We start from the raw sequence: 12898 nt of genomic DNA, 5'->3' as shown, positions 1-12898 counted from the left end.
TGTTTTTTTGTTTTTGTTGTGTTTTTTCCCAGGGGTGATCGTATCAACCCAGTTGTCCTAGAATGTTGCAAGAGGGCTCATTCTAACGGAAATGAAAAGTTCTAGTGCCTTTTTTAAGTGACAAAAAAAATTGGAGGGCACCTAGGCCCCTTCCCACGCTAATTATATTCCCAAAGTCAACGAATAAAAATTCTGAGATAGCCATTTTATTCAGCGTAGTTGAAAAACCTTATAATTACGTCTTTGGGGACGACTTACTCCCCCACAGTCCCCGTTGGAGGGGCTACAAGTTACAAACTTTGACCAGTGCTTACATATAGTAATGGGTATTGGGAAGTGTACAGGCGTTTTCAGGAGGATTTTTTGGCTGGGGGGAGGGGTTGAGAAGAGGGAGATATGCTGGGGAACTTTCCAGGAATTTGCCATGGGGGAAGAAAATTTCCATGAAGGGAGCGCAGGATTTACTAGCATTATTAAAAAAAAACAATTAAAAAAAATGTGAAAAAGTTTTTTCAGCTGGAAGTAAGGAGCAGCATTAAAACTTCAAACGGACAGAAATTATTACCCATATTAGGGGCTCACCTCCTCCTAATACCTCGCTCTTTATGCTAAAGTTTTTAATATTTTTTTAAAAGTATTTTTAGTAATGTCAACTATTTATTCTACGGCTTTTGTGATTCAGGGGTCATTCTTAATGAATTAGGACAAAATTTAAGATTTAGTATAAAGAGAGAGGTACTGACTAGGGGGCGAACCCTCTCATATATGTAATAAAAACATGAGAATAAAAAGTTCTTTACGTAAGCTAATTTATAAGTTACGTATATCTTTTACTAATAAAAAGATTCGTGAAAAATTAGAAGTTCTAGTTGCCTTTTTAATTAACCGAAAAATTGGGGGGCAACTAGGCTTCCTCCCCCGCTCTTTTTTCTCAAAATCATTCGAAAAAAATTATGAGAAAGCCATTTAGCCAAAAAAAAAAAAAAATATGTAAATTTCGTTTTAATTATTCCTCTGCGGAGAGCCAAAATCAAAACATGCATTGATTCAAAAACATTCAGAAATTAAATAAAAAAAACAAGTTTTTTCAACTGAAAGTAAGGAGCGACATTAAAACTTAAAACGAACAGAAATTACTGCGTATATGAAAGGGGCTGCTTCCTCATCAACGCCCCACTCTTTACGCTAAAGTTTTTTACTGTTTTAAAAAGAAGAGTTGAGAGAAAGAGTCAAACTTTAGCGTAAAGAGCGGGGCGTTGATGAGGAAGCAGCCCCTTTCATATACGAAGTAATTTCTGTTCGTTTTAAGTTTTAATGTCGCTCCTTACTTTCAGTTGAAAAAACTTGTTTTTTTTTATTAAATTATGATATTGGCCTACATCCAAGCAGGTATTCTGCGATTCTCGAGCCAGTGCTCCCTAGGAATTCCAAGATTTTCATCGGTTTTTGTATGACTGCTTTTTTTCACAGTATAATTCCAATAGTTTTTATGAATATTTTTGAGTTTTTGACTTTTCTGAAAAGTGAACCCCCCTCCTCAAAGAAAAAATGGCTGCATACTTTTATTGTTAATTGTTTTTAGACGTTTGACTAACACTACTGCTTTAATTGACAAGACAACAAAGAAATAGTAGTAATTTTAAGGACTTTAGTAATTAGCGACAATAATCGATATAGAGTTTTGGGCATTGGTGTCGTTCCTCCAATAATTTAGAGAAGAATTATTAAGTAACTTTAAAAACTGTTTCACCTTTTAAATTTCAATTTTGTTCTTTACTTCGAGCAGATATTTCTTTTCAATTAGCCCTTCCTCGTTAAGACATATATTAACAGGTTAGCTTATTTAATGGCAAAATTACAATAACAAATGACATATTTTTGCTTTTCTAAATATATCTTTTAACCAGTTCCAAAAAAGAATTGACAAACATGTGCTGGGGATTATTATTTTTATTAGTCGTACTTCACATAGCACCAGCGCTATTTGTGTGGCATTTATTTCTGCATCAGCATGTAGTGCAAAATGTCTACTGCAAGTAGGATAAAGTGAATCCAAACAATATATATATATATATATATATATATATATATATATATATATATATATATATATATATATATATATATATATATTCTCACAATTTAGAAATTATATACTAAAAAGTTAGCGGTACCAATCCATGCTCTTTATCTATTGTTATCAGTTTTAATATGCAGCCGTAGGAGACCGAGCTTCGCCTGGTGAAGGGAGTTTTAGACATAAAAAAGATATTCAACCCGTTCCCTTCTGGAAATATACATCTCCCGCACCCTTATTTACACAAAAAAAACTTTTGTATAATTTTTCTAGATTTCGTTTCTTTAAAGAAAAATAGAAGAAGGAAGGTAATTTTCAAACTCTAGGTATAAATTTTTCCCATCCGATTGACATCTTTGGTAATTTTTAATTAATATTTTCTTGATTTTCCAGCCAGTATATTTCCCTTGTTGTTCAAGCCAAGGGACGGTAAGTTTCCGATATAGGGGTGTCGGACAAGGCAGTTCTGATAGTGTGCTTTATTTTTATTTTTTTTTTATCTGATCAAACAGTTCGTGGTAACGAACTGTAGTAAGGAGCGACCCGGCTCAATAGTAACCAAAACTCTAAAAAATTGAATTTTGATATCAATAGCTACATCAAAAGAATCGCGTTTTAATGCTGATTTTAAATATATAAGTTTCATCAAGTTTAGTCTTACCCATCAAAAGTTACGAGCCTGAGAAAATTTGCCCTATTTAGGAAAATAGGGGGAAACACCCCCTAAAAGTCGTAGGATCTTAGCGAAAATGACACCATAAGATTCAGCGTATCAGAGAACCCTACTGTAGAAGTTTCAAGCTCCTATCTACAAAAACGCGGAATTTTGTATTTTTTGCCAGAAGACAAATCACGTGTGCGTGTTTATTTGTTTGTTTTTTTTTTCTTTTCCCCAGGGGTCATCGTATCGACCAAGTGGTCCTAGAATGTCGCAAAAGGGCTCATTCTAACGGAAATGAAAAGTTCTAGTGCCCTTTTAAAGTGACCAAAAAAATTGGAGGGCATCTAGGCCCCCTCCCACGCTCATTTTTTTCCCAAAGTCAACGGATCAAAATTTTGAGATAGCCATTTTCTTCAGCATAGTCGAAAATCATAATAACTATGTCTTTGTAGATGACTTACTCCCCCACAATCCCTGGGGGAGGGGCTGCAAGTTACAAACTTTGACCAGTGTTTACATATAGTAATGGTTATTGGGAAGTGTACAGACGTTTTCAGGGGGATTTTATTTTGTTTGGGGGTGGGGCTGAGGAGAGGGGGCTATGTTGGAGGATCTTTCCTTGGAGGAATCTGTCATGGGGGAACGGAAATTCAATGAAAAGGGCGCAGGATTCTCTAGCATTACTATAAGATAACAATGAAAAATAAACATGAAAACGTTTTTTCAAATGAAAGGAAGAAGCAGCATTGAAACTCAAAACGAACAGAGATTATTACGCATATGAGGGGTTCTAAAAATACTTTAGCATAAAGAGCGAGGTTTTTGGGAGGAGATAAATACCTCGCTCTTTATGCTAAAGTATTTTTAGTAATTTCAACTATTTATTCTACGGCCTTTCTGATTCAGGGGTCATTCTTAAAGAATTGGGACAAAACTTACGATTTAGTGTAAAGAACGAGGTATTAACGAGGGTACAAACCCCCTCATATACATAATAATAATTAAAGAATATAAAAGTTTGTTACGTAAGTTAATTCTAAAGTTACGTATATTTTTTGCTAATAAAAAAAATCGTTAAAATTAAAATTAATAGTTGCCTTTTTCTGTAACCGAAAAATTGCATGGCAACTAGGCCTCCTTCCCCATCCCATATTTCTCAAAATCGTATGATCAAAACTAAGAGAAAGCCATTTAGCCAAAAAAGGAATTAATATGCAAATTTCATTTGAATAGTTTACGTGTGGAGAGTCAAAATCAAACATGCATTAATTCAAAAACGTTCAGAAATTACATAAAAAAAACTAGTTTTTTTAACTGAAAGTAAGGAGCGACATTAAAACTTAAAACGAACAGAAATTACTCCGTATATGAAATAGATTGTTCCCTCCGCAATCCCTCGCTCTTTACGCTAAAGTTTGACTCTTTGCCACAATTCTGCTTTTTAAAACAATTAATAGCTTTAGCGTAAAGAGCGAGGGATTGCGGAGGGAACAATCTATTTCATATACGGAGTAATTTCTGTTCGTTTTAAGTTTTAATGTCGCTCCTTACTTTCAGTTAAAAAAACTAGTTTTTTTTTATCTGATCCTACTTTCAAGAGTTAAAGGCTATTTCATTTACTAGTTTGCTAGCTACCGCTGTAAGCCGGAAATGAATATCTGCTCTTTTCCAAAATCAGAAGCATAATCTTATACACTATCTCACTAAATACTTCTAATCAACGCTCGCGGATCCCAGTTTATTATTTTGTCTTTTCTTTGTGGAAGTAAATAAAATGGCACAAACCTTGTATATAGCCTTGAACACGCCAATCATCTACCAAGTACTATGGTAGATGGCTTCACTGATTAGATCACCTAAAGAATCAAACAGTTCGTGGTAACGAACTGTAGTAAGGAGCGACCCGGCTCAATATCAAACAGTTCGTGGTAACGAACTGTAGTAAGGAGCGACCCGGCTCAATAGTAACCAAAACTCTAAAAAATGGAATTTTGATACCAATAGCTATATCAAAAGAATCGCATTTTACTGCTGGTTTTAAATATATAAGTTTCATCAAGTTTAGTCTTACCTATCAAAAGTTACGAGCCTGAGAAAATTTGCGTTATTTTACAAAATAGGGGGAAACACCCCCTAAAAGTCATAGAATCTTAACGAAAATCACACCATCAGATTCAGCGTATCAGAGAACCCTATAGTAGAAGTTTCGAGCTCCTATCTACAAAAATGTGGAATTTTGCATTTTTTGCCAGAAGGCAGATCACGGATGCGTGTTTATTTGTTTTTTTGTTTTTTTGTTTTTTTTTGTTTTTTTTTCCCAGGGGTGATCGTATCGACCCAGTTGTCCTAGAATGTTGCAAGAGGGCTCATTCTAACGGAAATGAAAAGTTCTAGTGCCCTTTTTAAGTGACCAAAAAAATTGGAGGGCACCTAGGCCCCCTCCCACGCTAATTATTTTCCCAAAGTCAACGGATCAAAATTCTGAGATAGCCATTTTATTCAGCGTAGTCGAAAAACCTTATAACTATGTCTTTGGGGACGACTTACTCCCCCACAGTCCCCGTGGGAGGGGCAACAAGTTACAAACTTTGACCTGTGCTTACATATAGTAATGGTTATTGGGAAGTATACAGGCGTTTTCAGGAGGATTTTTTTGGTTGGGGGGAGGGGTTGAGAAGAGGGGGATATGCTGGGGGAACTTTCCATCGAGAATTTGTCATGGGAAAAGAAAACTTCCATGAAGGGAGAGCAGGATTTACTAGCATTATTTAAAAAAAAAAATAAAAAATAAATGTGAAAAAGCTTTTTCAGCTGGAAGTAAGGAACAGCAATAAAACTTAAAACAAACAGAAATTATTACCCATATAAGGGGCTCACCTCCTTATGATACCTAGCTCTTTACGCTAAAGTATTTTTAGTAATTTCAACTATTTATTCTACGGCTTTTGTGATTCAGGGGTCATTCTTAATGAATTGGGATAAAATTTAAGCTTTAGTGTAAAGAGCGAGGTACTGACGATGGGGCGAATCCCCTCATATATGTAATAAAAACATGAGAATACAAAAGTTCTTTACGTAAGCTAATTTATAAGCTACGTAAATCTTTTACCAATAAAAAGATTCGTAAAAAATTAAAAGTTCTAGTTGCCTTTTTAATTAACCAAAAAATCGGAGGGCAACTAGGCTTCGCCCCCGCTCTTTTTTTCTCAAAATCATTCGATCAAAATTATGAGAAAGCCATTGAGCCCCCCCCCAAAAAAATATTCGAATTTCGTTTTGATTATTCCTCTGCGGAGAGCCAAAATCAAAACATGCATTGATTCAAAAACGTTCAGAAATTAAATACAAAAAAACAAGTTTTTTCAACTGAAAGTAAGGAGTGACATCAAAACTTAAAACGCACAGAAATTACTTCGTATATGAAAGAGGCTGCTTCCTCATCAACGCCCCGCTCTTTACGCTAAAGTTTGACTCTTTCTCTCAATTCTTCTTTCTAAAACAGTAAAAAACTTTAGCGTAAAGAGCGGGGCGTTGATGAGGAAGCAGCCTCTTTCATATACGAAGTAATTTCTGTGCGTTTTAAGTTTTGATGTCACTCCTTACTTTCAGTTGAAAAAACTTGTTTTTTTGTATTTAATGACACTAAGGAATGGAAACCGCAAACTGGAGGGAGTCTTGAATGCTGGTTTGAAATTAGACTGTTCGAGACTCATATTCTAAGGCACCATTCCTAGCTTGATAGGAAATGATGAATTAACCGACAAATGATTAAAATAACTAGTTCACGTAGGTCAACTTTCACAGCCGATTTAGGTAAGACGAGGTACTTGACCACGTAAAATCAAGTTTTTAACTTCATTTTCGAATTCACCGCCATTGATTTCAAAAGAAACGACCAAATAATGCAACAACCTCTTAATTTCGAGTTCCCTCCCCTCCGCCCTTTAAGGGTGGAAATGGGCATTAGGGTACGGAAAAAAGGAAAAATCTAAATTCAGAGTTGGAGTCGGCATACTTGATTTGAAAGGAAACGACCATTTAAACTCAAAAATATTTATAAACACAAAAGTCGAATTTTCCCCCTCATTTTCCCCCTTCAAGGGCAAATTTGGGATACTTGTGCAAGGGGGATTTGGGGGGATTTTTTTTGTATGATTAAAATGATTTTTCTGAACATTTTGGTGTAAAAAAAATTCTGTTGCAATTTCCCCGAGGTTTGACCATTTTTTTCCGTATATTTCCTCCACTACAAGATGACTTCAGTTTGGACATGTCTACGAATTAATCATGAAATGCCTTTTCAGAACCATGGCGAGAAACAATCATTGGGCTGAGCTGATTGTGCAAAGGTGATACCAAATAAACGAGAAAATTTAAGCAACAATCCTAAAAGGCTTTACTGTAAAAAGTGTCCTTTATCGGTTTGATTTAACTGTACCAAAACTCCTATATTATTTTGTGTTTTCAGTAAAGCAATAGTTTTCTATAATCCTAAAAACACAGGGAAATATCATCAGTTGGTTTATTTACACTAGGTTTGTCGATATATGTTAGATAGGATGTGAAGCAATAATTTTTGTCTGTTTTAAGTTTCAACCCCACTTTTTGCTTCCGTCAAAATTTTTATATTTTTAATGAATCAAACAGTTCGTGGTAACGAACTGTAGTAAGGAGTGACCAGGCTCAATAGTAACCAAAACTCTAAAAAACGGAATTTTTTGTAACAATAGTTACATCAAAAAATTGTATTTTAATGCTGAGTTTAAATATATAAATTTCATTAAGTTTAGACTTACCCATCAAAAGTTATGGGCCTGATAAAATTTGCCTTACTTGAGAAAATAGCCTGATAAAATTTGCCTTACTTGAGAAAAACCCCTTAAAAGTCATAGAATCTTAACGAAAATCACACCATCAGATTCAGCGCGTCAGAGAACCCTACAGTAGAAATTTCAAGCTCCTATCTACAAAAATGTGGAATTTTGCAGTTTTTGTATCGACGCAGTGGTCCTAGAATGTCGTGACAGGGCTAATTTTAACGGAGATTGAAAGTTCTAGTGCCCTTTTAAGTGACCACAAAAATTGGAGGGCACCTAGGCCCCCCCACGCTCATTTTTTCCGAAGTCAAAGGATCAAAATTTTGATATAGCTATTTTATTCAGCATAGTCAAAAAACCTAATAACTATATCTTTGGGGACGACTTACTCCTCCACATTCCCCATGGGAGGGGCCGCAAGTTACAAACCTTGACCGGTGTTTGCATATAGTAATGGTAAATTGGAAAGTGTACAGACGCTTTCAGGGGATTTTTTTTGGCTGGGTAGGGGTTGAGGGGAGGGGGTTATGCGGGGGGAACTTTCAATGGAGGAATTTGTCATGGGGAAAGAAAATTTCAATGAAGGGGGCACAGGATTTTTTAGCATTTTTTTAAAGAACAATGAAAAAGTTTCAACTAAAAGTAAGGAACAGCATTAAAACTTAAAACGAACAGAAATTATTACGCATATGAGGGGTTCACCTCCTCCTAATACCTCGCTCTTTACGCTAAAGTGATTTTATTAATTTCAACTATTTATTCTATGGCTTTTGTGATTCAGGGGTCATTCTTAAGAAATTGGGACAAAATTTAAGCTTTAGTGTAAAGAGCGAGGTATTGACGAGGGGGAGAACCCCCTCATATACGTAATAAAAATATACGAATATAGAAGTTCGTTACGTAAGCTAATTCATAAGTTACGTATATCTTTTACTAATAAAAACGTTCGGAAAAAATTAAAAGTTCTAGTTGCCTTTTTAAATAACAAAAAATTGGAGAGTAACTAGGCCTACTCCCTCCCTCCTTTTTTCTCAAAATCGTCCGATCAAAACTATAAGAAAGCCATTTAGCCATAAAAATATATTAATATGTAAATTTCGTTTTAATTGTTCGTATGCGGAGATCCAAAATCAAAACATGCATTAATTCAAAAACGTTCAGAAATAATTTTAAAAAAATCAGTTTTTTTTTTAACTGGAAGTAAGGAGCGATATTAAAACTTAAAACGAATAGAAATTACTTCGTATATGAAAGGGGCTGTTCCCTCCTCAACGCCCCGCTCTTTACTCTAAAGTTTTTACTGTTTTAAAAGTGGAGTTGAGAGAAAGAGCTAAACTTTAGCGTAAAGAGCGAGGTGTTCAGGAGGGAACAGCCCCTTTAATATACGGAGTAATTTCTGTTCGTTTTAAGTTTTAATATCGCTCCTTACTTTCAGTTTAAAAAACTTCTTTTTTTTATTTAATCTCTACAAAAAGACAAGCGATTAAATGTAGCTTATTACGAGTGCTTGAGCGATAGAAGGAAATGTTATGGGGCTTTCCAAGTAAGAAGGGTTTTAGAAAGTTGCAGAGAAGCTAGGCTGTGAAGTAATTGGAAATAATTAGGGCTAGAAAGGGGGGGGGGGGTCAAAAGAATTGAGGGTTATTTAGAAAACAAGGAAATCCAGAAACGACATTGTGATATGAAAGTGTACTGCCCCTTTCACACTCTATATGCTAGGATCGTGGAAGCATGTGGGAGGAATTTTTTTAAGGCATGGCTTAATAAGAAGGAATTAAAGTGGATAATACCAGAAAGGGAGAAATTTTTACCAGCTGGTTCTAAAAGAAAGTATTTGAGAAGGCTTATGTCAAAGACAGTTCTTATTTTGCCCAATTTTTGGGGATAGAGATTTTTTTAGGGGTAGTATATAATGGAGGAATAAGGATTTCAAAAAAAAAGATTAAAAAGTCAGGAACGTTTGTGGGTTGTTCTGAGTATATTGTTGTATTTTCGTATCAATCAGGGCCCGTAAAGGCTTTTAGTGATAGTAAATATTTTATGCATAATGTACACCCTATTTTGTACACCCTATTTTGTAATACCCCTATTTTGTACACCCTATTTTTGTATTGTACACCCTATTTATTGTATATTTGTACACCCTATTTTGAATGCTTGGATACATTTATCAAACGTCAGGACAGAATCCTGTCCGTTCTCCAAAGTTATCTAATGCACAAAAATTTAGTGATGCTTGTTTAGATAGTTTTGACTTGCATTTAAAAATTTAAAAAACTTATTCAGAATCCCCACAGACAGAACCCCCTTTGAAATTTATTGGTATCTTTCAACTCTTATCTTAAATGTTAATGACTGTTTGAGAGCAAGCTTCTGTGATATCTTAATGAAGACCAAAAATTAGGTGCTGTCTCATGAGACAAAAATGAGGACAAAATTCAGGTAATTATGGCTGGAAAGGCGAAAGGGAGCTGGGATAAATTTATTGACGAGTGAAGTTTGACAGAGTAAGAACATCCTATTCCAGTTGTGGGCGATATATTTTTGAAACTTTATGATTTCCGCCATGTTTTCCCACCAGGAGAGAAGCCTGATTATCTTACAAAAGTCAAGTTAGTTTTTTTTATCATTTCACCTTTTTCTACACTTATCAAGCACATTTGCAATAACTTATTTTGTAGGAGGGGAAAGAATTAATATTGGCAAATTACATGGAACAAAGGACAAAATAAACTCTAGTATACTTTGAGGAACACTTGAGGAAGCCATTTAGCTAAAAAAAAAAAATTAGTATGCAAATTACGTTTTAATTATTCATGTGCGGAGAGCCAAAATCAAAACATGTATTAATTCAAAACGTTCAGAAATTAAATAAAAATAACAAGGTTTTTTTTAACTGAAAGTAAGGAGCGATATTAAAACTTAAAACGAACAGAAATTACTCTGTATATGAAAGGGACTGTTCCCTCCTCAGCACCCCGCTCTTTACGCTAAAGTTTTTTACTGTTTTAAAAAGTATAGTTGAGAGAAAGAGTCAAACTTTAGCGTAAAGAGCGAGGTGCTGAAGAGGGAACAGCCCCTTTCATATACGGAGTAATTTCCGTTCGTTTTAAGTTTTAATATCGCTCCTTACTTTCACTTAAAAAAACTTGTATTTTTTATTTAGTAATTATAAGAATCAAGTCATTACTCTTATATTTTAGCTTTAAGTCATGTGTGAGGACAAAAGTTAGCAAGGCTTACTCGAAACTGTCAATTATTTTAAATTTTAGTAACACCAAGACTTGAATATTGTGTATTTATATAGAATTTAACCCATTTTAGCATCTAAAATGCATAAATGAACAATAAATGCAATACCAGCAGAAAACACAAAGACTTTATTTTGCTACAAAATATAAATAAAGACGTTCCAAAATAATGACGTTACAAAATAAAAACGTTATTATCTACAAAATATAAACATTTACACAATTAATCATGCGAGGTAATTCGTCACATATTTTTGCAAGCTTTTTGGTAATCATGTAAATGCTAATAAAATTATGACAAAACAAGATTCCTAATTTAAACTAGTTATGTTTATTCTCTTTAACTTAACAAACTAAGAAACAAGCCAAATCAAATGCCAAAAAAAGCCGCTAGACAAGAATTCCTTCAATTTGTGATCGACTTGCAAAGTTTCTCTTCGTCCGATTTCACTGCACTTTATTTTAAGATTTAAATGCTTAGAGTTTTTGAAAGAAATACTCTAAAAACATTTTTTTAAACAAAATTACAATTTAACTTTTTTTTAAGAGTATTCGAAATATAAGTAATATTAGGTTAACTGCTACTTTAGATATGAGGCTTGCCCTAATAACCCCCAGAGAGGGAAAATTTACCCCTGTGTTATATATGCTATTTTGTATGCAAAGTAAAAATTTATTATATTTCCTGATAATTCTATTCCCGATTCTTTTGCTCATTACTTGGCTGACATCAAAGAGTTTCTATTCTTTTTTTTTTTTTTTTTTTTCTTTTTTTAGAGCTAATCAAACGGAGTATGTCATTGAAGATGCTACATTAGCTAATTCTAACATTAAAAAAGTTGAACACTAAAAGTTATTTAAAAAGTTGTCTAAGACTAATACAATTTATAATAGCGGCATAGTAGTAAAATATTGTATTGGCCATGTTAAAAAATTGAAAGAAAATAATCAATCAGAACTTGCCCTTATTAAACATAGGAACGGAGCAACGATCACTGGTAATCTCTAATTTAATCTTGTTTAATCTCTGTGGTCATTTTTCTTCGTTCTAAGTTTAACTTGAACGTTCATTTTAATTTTTACTCGTTTTAAGATTTATTTATTCATCTATATTAATATAGGCTATTTTTATGTTTTCTATGGTCGTTTATTTTAATTTCTGTTCGTTTTGGGTTTCATTTATTCTTGGATAGTAACGTTTGGTCGTTTTGAATTTGAATCATCATGGGAGTTTGTTTTTGCTGGTCTTAAATTTAATATGGTTCTTTGCTTTTCTTTGAAAAACTTCTTTTTTGGAAAGCTTGGTCGGCCATGAATACAATAAAGAACAAAGGCGAAGAAAACAAGAGCTAAGAGCTCATATGGCACTTGTGACGAGGCGAGAAGAGCTAAGAGCCAAGAGATCGTATGGTATGAGCTCTAACAAAATTCTATGAATCAATAGATTGATTTAAAAAGGAAAATAAGAGGCTTAATGCCGGTCAGGATTTAAAATAAGAGCTCTGAGTCACGATGTCCTTCTAAATATCAAAATTCATTAAGATCCGATCACCCACTCGTAAGTTATAAATACCTAATTTTTTCTAATTTTTCCTCTCCCTTTAGCCCCCCAGATGGTCGAATCTGGGAAAACGACTTTATCAAGTCAAACTGTGCAGCTCCCTGACACGCCTATCAATTTTCATCGTCCTAGCACGTCCAGAAGCACCAAACTCGCCAAATCACTGAACCCCTCCCCCCAACTCCCCCAAAGAGAGCGAATCCAGTACGATTCTGTCAATCACGCATCAAGGACATTTGTTTATTCTATCCACCAAGCTTCATCCCGATTCCTACACTCCAAGTGTTTTTCCAAGATTTCCCCCTCCAACTCCCCCCAATGTCAAACGATCTGGTCGGGATTTGAAATAAGAGCTCTTAGACATGAATTCTTTCTAAAAATCAAATTTCATTAAGATCCGATCATCTATTCGTAAGATAAAAATACCCCGATTTTTACGTTTTCCAAGAATTCCAGTTTCCCCCTCTAGCTCCCCCCCCCAACGTCACAGGATCTGGTCGGAATTTAAAATAAGAACTTTAAAGCACAAGA

Source organism: Artemia franciscana, chromosome 7 (assembly GCF_032884065.1).
Source record: "Artemia franciscana chromosome 7, ASM3288406v1, whole genome shotgun sequence".
Classification (NCBI taxonomy): domain Eukaryota; kingdom Metazoa; phylum Arthropoda; class Branchiopoda; order Anostraca; family Artemiidae; genus Artemia; species Artemia franciscana.
This window is presented reverse-complemented; position numbering follows the sequence as displayed.